This window comes from Arachis duranensis, chromosome 1 (assembly GCF_000817695.3).
Source record: "Arachis duranensis cultivar V14167 chromosome 1, aradu.V14167.gnm2.J7QH, whole genome shotgun sequence".
NCBI lineage: Eukaryota > Viridiplantae > Streptophyta > Magnoliopsida > Fabales > Fabaceae > Arachis > Arachis duranensis.
Genome location: NC_029772.3, coordinates 73,493,741 through 73,503,923, shown reverse-complemented (window position 1 = coordinate 73,503,923; position 10,183 = coordinate 73,493,741). Strand labels below are relative to the sequence as shown.

The window sequence follows — 10,183 nt, the reverse complement described above, 5'->3', positions numbered from 1 at the left end:
GGAGTTGGGTGGTAGTGGCCTTGGGATAGGTGTTTCCAGTGGTTCTGCAAGCTCTACTCCCTTGTATTCCTCTGTGAATTCCTCTACTTCTTTGCAAACTTCTTCAATTTCAACTATGTCTTGATCAAAGTCCTCAATTTCTTCCTCATCACTAAAGTCATAAGTTAGAGGTTGAGAAAAGTCTACCTCAGCATCGTCTTCGTATTCACTTGGGGAAGGTTTTTCTGTCTCAAAGAGGTCACTTGTGGATGCAAGTTCATTACTAGGAGAACTCTACCCGTGATTATCATTATCAAGGAAACTCGCGTCTTGGGTTATTATGTCTAGTTCTTCATAAGATACCTGCTTTGGGGGTTATGCAATGTCCTCTTTAGCATCAATTGTAACGTCTTTGACGGAATTTTCCACAACTCTGGATTCCCATGGAGGTTCAGCGTCTCCTAAGTCTTCAATCAACTCTTCTTCTTCTATAATGACAGCTTCCTCTACTTGTTCCAGTATGAAGTCATGATCTGTACTGTCTACTGGAGTTTCTAGTATCTCCTTTATGCTACGTTCTTCATTAGATTGTCCACATGGAGCTATGGGAGTTCCTTGAGTGTCTGAACGTCTAGAAGATAATTGATTTATTGCTTGCTCTAGTTGATGAAGGGTTGCATGAAATTGATCTACTGTTTCCATGAGGCGAGCCTGTGATTCTTGGCTCGATGGATATGGACATGGTGCATAGGGAAGTGGTGGTTCGTGGGAGTAATTGGATTGGAATTGGGGTGGATAAGGATCATACGGTGGTGAATGGTGAAAAGGAGCTTGTGGGTGTGGTGGTTCGAAGCTATGTTGAGAGGATGGTCTATAAGCACAAGGTGGGGCTTGTTGGTAAATACAAGGGGGTCTACCATATCTATCATCTTGGTATGCATTGTAGAATGGTCTTTGTCCATGATATCTTGGAAGGTGTTGTTGCCTAAAGGGTTGATCAGATCCTCTTGGCTCCATCCATCTTTGATTGTTTTGACCGTGATGCATAATCCTGTTATAGCTTCCATTCCTTTCAAAAAATTTAGAACCAAACTCAAAGCGAGAGGGGTGAGAACTTATAGTAGCTGAGAGAAATAAAAAGGGAAAACAAAAACAAATAAACAAGTAAAAGAAAAATATTTACAATAACCAATAATAAGGCACACGTTTGCAATTCCCCGGCAACGGCGCCATTTTTGACGATCGGGTTTCTCTATCGGTAAAGAAATTCACAAATATAATCGCGTCGTAAGTATAGCTTCTAAACCAATAGAAAATCCTTTCGTACAAACGTTTGGTTGTCACAAGTAACAAACCCAATAAAATTTATAAACCAAAGTATTCAAACCTCGGGTCGTCTTCTCAAGGAATTATAGGGAAGTATGATTTATTGTTGGTTATGGAAAACAGTATTTTTGGGTTTTTGAAAGGTTGAATGAGAAAAATAGATTGCAGGGAATTAAATCAATAGCAAAGAAAAACTCTTAGCAAAGTATGAAAACCGGAAGTCCTATCCTAGTTATCCTTATCAATGGTGATGAGAGTTATATTTTTACTCCCACTAAGTCAACCTCTAACTATGAAGGTAAGTCAAGTGGATAAATCAATTTAACACCTAAAGTCCTAGTCGACTCCTGAGGAAAGACTAGAGTTATAGGAATCTAAATCAATCAGCAAAGATATCAATTATCAATCACGATGAGTTTGACAACTCAAGAGTTACCAATTAATCAACTAAAGCCAAGGATGTAGAAAGCTAAATAAAAATCATATATCTGAAAATACCTCAAATTGCATTAGTTAAGAAAATCCTAACATGAAAAGTTCATAAGCCAATTTGGCAACATAAATCAAATAAAAGCATTAGAGTATCTAAGAATGGAAGAGAAACATAAACTAAAGTAACATTGAACCTGTAATTGAAGAGGTCATAGCTTAAACATAATAGAAATCCTAAATCCTAATCCTAAGAGAGAGGAGAGAACCTCTCTCTCTCTAAAATTACATCTAATCCTAAAATTGTGAATTATTCATTAATTGTTCGCTCTGCTTTGAATGAATGGATTCCCCCACTTTGTAGTCTCCAATCTGTGTTTTTTGAGCTTGGATTTGGGCCAAAAAGGGTCCAGAAATTGCTGGGGGTGACTTTTGTAAATTCTGCAGATCGCGCACGTCACGCGTCTGCGTGGGTCACGCGGTCGCGTCATCTGGAGTTATGCTCTTCCACGCGGTCGCGTCAGTCACGCGTCCGCATCATCTGTATTTCGCATGAGCCACGCGTTCGCGTCATGCATGCGTTCGCGCGGATGCCAATTTACGCAAAGCATGCGTTCGCGTTGCTGCCAGTTTCTTCAAAAATTTTATTTTGTGCTTTCCTTCCATTTTCGTATGTTTCCTTTCCATCCTTTAAGTCATTCCTGCCCTATAAAACCTGAAAGTACTCAACACACAGATCACGGTATCGAATGGTAATAAAGGATAATTAATTTTAATATTTCTAAAGTATAGGAAACATGTTTTCACTTATGTCATATCACAACGAAGGAATTGTTAAACCATACAAATTCATATGAATAAGTGGGTGAAGATTTGATAAAATCACTCAATTGGGCACAAGATAAATCACAAAATAGTGGTTTATCACTCTGCCATGATTAGAGGATAAGATGGGAAAGGATATTGACCTCTGCCAGGGTGATGTTCTGACAACAGCATATCGTAGGGCATATCGGGGTCAAACTCTTGGCTGTGTAGGGGGTGAGAGAAAGGATGGTTGGGAAGATAGTAAGTGTGTTTACGAGGACAGTCCAAAATATAGCGCCTCCCGTCGCAGGATCCACATAGTTGCCTTATATCGGGTACTCAAAAAATATAACGTCGGTCCTATTTGCGGACGTGGAAAATAAGGGGTGAGAAGTTAGAGTTCCCAGCAGAATACTACACATAAAACCTAAGAAGTTCGCAGCCTAAGTCTAAGTGTTCGCAAATTTATAATAGCACTTCACACCCAAGCAAGCGCAATCACAAGTTTATAGCAGAATAAAAGCTATATATTCAAGTAGTAGTCACAAACAAATAAATACAACAACCAAGTATGATGTATGTCTGGTCTTATGCAGGCCATGAGCTCGTGCATCGGTTGACTACCCGCAATCCGGCGTTACTCAGCCCTACGTCGGGCTATGGTTACTTCACTATGTATGGTCATTGGTTAATGCACCGATGCCTCATATGATAAATCACGTACAGTCGTGACACTAATAAAAGAATGGCCCAAAATATAACATGCTCGCAGTGAGTAAACTATTCGTATGGTTCTGGTTCCGTCAGAGTAAAAGCTCCTCCTTAGATAATCTCTTAGCTCCTTAGGGTTTATAATTTCCTTTTTTCTGCGGCACTTTTTCAATAACATTTTTTCTAAGTTCCCTTCACTTTTATAAAAAAACTTGTACCCGATCTCTTCTCTTTAAATCTCTCAGTCTTTGTCGCATTTATTATTTTGCCCTTGAGCCTTTTATATATTTCTAATTTTTTCCTTTTTACATAATTTTTTTTATTATTTTCTTTAGGCTTTTAGTAACGCTTTCACCACAATGTTATTATATTATCATTTTATCCTCGTATCTTTTCTATGAGACTTTTTATCCTTCATTAAATTAATTGACCATTTTATATTTACTTTATGGCCAAATTATCATTTTACCTCTAAGTGTTCTAGGTTTTTTGTTTAATTTCATTTGATGTTAAAACTTTACCGAATTAATACCCTGATATTTTCTATGACCAAATTATCCCAAAAAAAATTTATTTAATACCAATTTTATTTCTAGCGACCTAAAACACTATTTTACCCTTTATTATTTTATTTATTTGTTTAGTTACCATATGTTACACTTTTACTCCTAATTTTTACTAAAACTTTTAAATTTTATTTTAATTATAATTTTGACCCAACTAATTTATATAATTACTATTTCATCCCTAAAATTATTAAATTCAGAATTTTAATTATATCTTGCTTAAATTATATTTTTAACCCTTTTTTTATCCAAAAATGACCATAACATTCTTTTTTAATTTTACAAACTTATTTTATAAGATTAAAACTATTTTTTTAACTTCTTTTTAACTCTTTAACACGTCACTTTTAAGGTTTCTAGGGGATTGGAATTTTTCGAAGTACAGTTTTGCATTTCTATCCACTTTTAGTGACTTTTAAAGCTTAAAACTTAAATCTCAAGTGTCCTAAATATTTTTAGTTGTTCCATATAATTTTTAGAGGTAAATTAGCTTCATATACCACTCAAATAACAAGCCAAAATTGAAAAAACACAGCTGAAGTTTCATATTACAAAATTGAGCGTAAAATCATTACAAAGTGGATTATATGAACACCGAAACAAGCATAAACATATTCTATCTAATCCTAATCTTTACGTCTTATTTAATTTAGTTCTTAGACCTCTCAAACACCAAAAAATACTCACACAAAGATAGAGACACAGCTGGTGGTGGTGTAGTTATTTTCTTGGCCAAAAAGTATCACAAAAAGTGATGAAATTTAGCCACTTTGAGCTTAAATTTCTCTAACTTCTTAGATATGCTCTAAATGAGCTTCAAGAAAAATTTTCTAGACATGGAAGAGAGCAAGAATTCATCATGGTTATTGTTGGAAAAATAGAAAAGAATAGGAAAAGGAATAAGAGCTTACCTTGTTGAAATTTCGGTAAAATCACAAGAATTAGTGAAAATAGACAAAGAATTGTGTTTGTATGACTTAGATTCTTGAAAAGAACTTGAAGAAAATGGCTAAATAGATGGAATAAGGACTGGAACATAGAGAAGAAGTACAGAAATTTACTCTCTTTCTTTCTCTAAGATTCGACCATTTTGTGAAAAAAATGCATGAAGTGTTTCATGAATGTGATCAAGGATTCCTTAAATAAAAATCTGACTCTTGGCTGAACTAATTGTGGTAAAATGGACTTAAAAAATTCAGAGGAAAATGGACTGAGATTGGGAGAGAAGGGGCGTGTTTTAAGGAAGAATAATCTGCCTCGCAAAAGACATATTTATTCGCAATTAATTGCAGTTAGTTACTCAAGGTTAAAAATACAGCAGAGAGGAGGTGAGAGACTAAGATAATCTTGGCTCTGAGACTAAGAGAGAGGGGCGTGTTACTTGGGAAACAAGTAAGAAGATTTGGGGCCTTTAAGAGTTATTTGCGGAATACTAGTCAGAAGTTCGCTTCGGAACAACTTTTACCATGCGGTAAAATAACTAGTGGTTGAGATTTATTCTTAAAGGAACAAATCATGAATGAATGGCTAAGATCAATCTTGGGACATAATTACCAAGGTAGAAATTACTTTAATCACTGATTCCAAGTTTTTCTATTACTAACTTTTCTCGCTACGCGCAAAACCATCACTAAAAGTGAATTCCCGACTCAAAAGCCTCTGTTGAGAAAAATAAACCAATGGTGCGCAAATATTTACTTTTATTAGTCAAATTTGACTAGAAAAAATTAATTTCCCTCATAAAGTCAAATTTGACTCATTAATTATCTTTTTCTAATTAATTTTAGTTATTTTTTACCATTGGACCTGCCTCACTAAATCTTGTTGACCTATGGTTCAAGATTTTGTAGAATAAGTTATAAAATAACCAGAAACGTCAGTTTACCAAAATTTGGATTCTTACACGAGGGATTACCTGAAACCATTAGGATATAGACTTGGATGTGAGGTCTAAACTCCTTTGAGAGAATGTTTGACTTGTTTAATAGAGAAAAAAATTGTCTGACGTCCTTGGGTGGATGGTGGTGGATGGTATTTACAAGAAATTTTGGTGCTTAAGTTAGTTAGAATTTTGGGTAGGTTTTAGTAAATTGAAATTGAAGAAATTCCTGGATTAGATGAGATATTTATAGAGATACGGTGACAACTTGGCCATCACTCTACAGTCCTATCACTTGTAGTGGTGGATAGTTACTCTCTCGTTATTAGGAAAGTTATTCCACATTTGTAGTGAAAAATGTATGGATATCTATTGCAATATGAAAGGCCCTTTTTCCTATGCAAGTTGGGTCGGAGACGGTTTAGAAAATCTGTTTCTTGAGCAAATCGGTTAGATTAATCTGTGTGAATTTATTGGGTCTTTCTTGATTATTTTGTAAAATTGGGTTGACATATTTGGACCTTAATTTTGTTTTTTGGAGTGTGATATGAACAAATATTAAAATTAATATTAAAAATATATTTTAAAAATAGATAAATCAAATATATTTTTATTATTTCAATGTTTAAAAATGAATTTTTTATAAATTAATCACATTTTTTAAAATGTGAAAAGTAATTTTATTCAATTTTATTTTTAATATTTTTAATTTGAATCATAATTATTTTTAAACTTTAATCTAATCTAAAATGTAAGGGATAAAATTGAAAACGTTTAAAAATACTTTTAAAACAAATAAAAAACATTAAGATGTTGAATAAATTATAAAGATTATGAATAAAATTAAATGAAATTAAATATTAAGAATATTTTTAAAAAAATAATAAATATTAGGGGGAAAAAGGTGTGCTTTATTCATTTCTTTTAAGGAAAAGTAAAAGGAGTCAATAAAATATTTGTACAATATGTACAATAGAGGTTTATAGAGTATTAGAGATATAACAATTAGTGTTACATTTTTTTATTAGCTGAAACTTTTAAGATGAGTGGTATCATGACATGGTATTAGAGCGCTAGATTCGAAAGGTCAAGAATTTGATCTTTAGTGAACCCCAAAATCAGTTTAAGCTTTTGGAAAGATGTTTATTATCCTAGTACTCGAATGGTTATTCTAGATAATATGAGAGATGTTCATTTAGCCCATTGTACACATTGTACAAGTAGTCCATTGCCTCCCTAACGGATCCTTCTTTTAATAGAGTGAGGGGACAAAGAGAGGTTAGGCCCTTGGGAAGAAGAAGATCAGCACAGCAATTTCTTTCTCTATACGCATGAGTCACCGTCAACTCCCCAGGCTGAGTGAGCAGTATCTTGATGCCGCGAATGAGGGAGGTTCCAACCACCTGCTCAACGGTGTTGCTGCGGGCTCACAGCCAATTCGTGTCCGACGCACTTCTTCTCAAACCCATCTCTGCCAATTTGAGTCCCAAACAACAGTAGGGTTGAATTCAATTCATTTTTTGTGGAACCCAAACAACAGTACGAGGTGATAATCCAATGTAACAATCCTTCTATGCATTCCTCTTCAATTCGTCACATCAAATCACTGCTCCTATGCCCCTCTAAGCTCAACAATTTAACTCTTCTCCTTTTCCTATGCATTCTTTTTCTCTCTCTTTTCGGCCCAGTATCGCCGTAACAATAGAATAACTGTTATGTTGGTTAGTTAGTTATTTAGTTAGTTGTTGGATATATTATTGTGAGGCCTGCTATACATACAAGTTTTTTTGGCTTACAAGTTTTATAAGTTGGTACAAGTCCAACAAAAAACGCGTATTACACTCTCATATTTAAGAGTAAATAAACGCACGTTATTTAGAAGTTTCCAAAGCGCGCTACTCACCATGCATTATAAATGACTCTTCTTCTTCTTCCTCTATGAAAACGAGTTTCTTGCCAAATTTGAAGATAATGGAATTCCAGAAATACACCCAAACGATTACAGAAATACACCCAAAGAATTACAGAAATACATCCAAACGGTTACAGGAATACACCCAAAGGATTACAGAAATACACCCAAAGGATTACAAAAACTACACCCAAAGGATTTAAGAAATACACCCAAAATTCATTAAAGTACACCTTATGCATAATTCAGAACTCTTTTCCTTTCTCCTCCTCATCTTCTGCTGCTTCTTTTTCTTTAAAAATGATTTCAGAGCTTGTCAAAAAATAATAGAAATCGAGAATAACGAAGAAAGAAAACAGAGAGAAAAGCACGTAAATGAAGAAGGAGAAAGAGAAGGCAAGAAACGAAAGAGAAGAAGAAGAAGAAGAAGAAGAAGAAGAAGAGGAAGAAAAACGTACAGCAAGAAGAAGAAGAATGTGCAGTGAGTAATGGTTGAAGAAGAAGAAAGAGAAGGCAATAAACGAAAGAAAAGAAAAAGAAGAAGAGGAAGAGGAAGAAGAACGTGCAGCAAGAAAAAGAAGAAGGTGCAGTAAAAACGTGCAGTAATAGTTGAAGAAGGAAAAAGAGAAGGCAAGAAACAAAAGAAAAGAAGAAGAAGAGGAAGAGGAATAAGAACGTGCGCAAAAAGAAGAATCTGTACTTGTAAAGACTTATATAAAAAAACACTTGTATGTGGAGAATTTCTCTATTATTGTTTGCGCACATGTATAATTAATCAATACAATACTCTAAGCTTATTGGGTCTTCTACTTTACTCCGTGATTGCAGTTAAAACTCAGAGAATGACGTTTGGATACCATTCAAACCCTTTGGCAATCTTCCTCAGCAGCAGCTACTTTCTCCGATTCAAATTGTGACATATTGGACGACTTGTGTGTCATTGATGACAGGGACCTTCTTCTTCTGAGTCGGAATTCCGAAACTGGTCTCCATGTCCTGGATCTTATTGACAGCTGCTCGCTTGAGCCAAACCAATCCATGTACAATGTAATGCTAAAGAGATGCACCCAGTTGGGGAAGCTTAGAGAAGAAAGATTGGTGCATTCACACATCCTTAATTCTAAGCTCAAGGATGACCTTGTTATTCGAAATTCTGTTCTTTTCATTCATGCAAGGTGTGGCAGTTTGGAAGAGGCTCGTCGAGTGTTCGACGAAATGCCGTCCAAAGACATGGTTACTTGGACATCCATGATTACCGGGTATTCCCAGAATGAATGCACCCAACATGCACTTGCTTTGTTTCCTCAAATGCTGCAATTTGGGTCCAAACCAAATGAATTCTTGTTATCCAGCTTGGTGAAATCTTGTGGATTTATAGTCAGCTATAAGGACGGGCAGCAAATTCATGCATGTTGTCTGAAGTATGAATTCAACTCGAATGTTTTTATGGGCAATTCGATTGTAGACATGTAAGCTAGATGTGGATACTTGAGCGAAGCACGATTGGCATTTGACAAGCTGGAAAATAAGAATGAGGTTTCATGGAATGCTTTGATACCTGGATATGCTAGGAAGCGTGAATTAGAGGACGCTTTGGCTCTGTTTATTAGGATGCAGAGGGAAGGTTATATACCAACAGAATTTAAATATTCATCCCTTATATGTGCTTTTTCGGGTATAGGATCTTTGGAGCAAGGTAAATGGCTTCATGCACCTACAATAAAATGGGGCAAAAAATTAGCTGGTTACGTGGGCAACACTCTTCTTCACATGTATGCAAAGTCAGGCAGCATTCAGGATGCAAGAAAGGTTTTGAATCGATTGCTCAAGATTGATGTCGTTTCTTTTAGTTCGATGCTTATAGGGTATGCCCAGCATGGGTTTGGAAAAGAAGCTGTGCAACAGTTCGAAAAAATGTTGAGGATTGGGATTGAACCCAATGACATCACATTCCTAAGTGTTCTTACTGCTTGTAGCCGAGCTGGGCTTTTGGATGAGGGTAAACATTATTTCGGATTAATGAAAAAGTACAATATTGAATCGAAAATCTCACATTATGTGACAATTGTTGATCTTTTCGGTCGAGCTGGCCTGATTTATCAAGCTAGAAGTTTCATTGAAGAAATGGCAATCGAACCCACTGCAGCTATATGGGAGCTTTGCTTGGTGCTTCTAGGATGTATAAGAACATGGAGATAGGTGCCTATGCTGCTGAATGAATATTTGAGCTTGAACCTTCTTATTCAGGGACACAAATATTACTTGCCTATATATATGCCTCTGCGGGTAGGTGGAAGGTGGCTTGAAGAAGGAGCCTGCATGGTTGAGATTCAGAATTTTGTCCATGTATTTGTTGCAAATGACTTTGCAAATCCACATAATGAGAAGGTCCTTAACATGTGGGAGAAGCTAAATCATGAAATTAAGGTGATTGGCTATGTTCCAGACACTAGTTATGTGCTTCTGTGTGTAGATCAATAAGAGAAGGAAGTAAGTATACAATATGACAATGAGAAGGGGAATGGATCCTCTAAGTTGTTAAAAAAAATTGAGAGTGTAAAGTGTGATCTCTAG

General features: G+C 35.6%; 1 pseudogene; it reads left to right on the top strand.

Moving 5' to 3' along the window:
• The first annotated feature begins 2,684 nt into the window (after window positions 1–2,684).
• LOC107493171 (pentatricopeptide repeat-containing protein At3g24000, mitochondrial-like) lies at window positions 2,685–10,183 on the top strand (annotated as a pseudogene).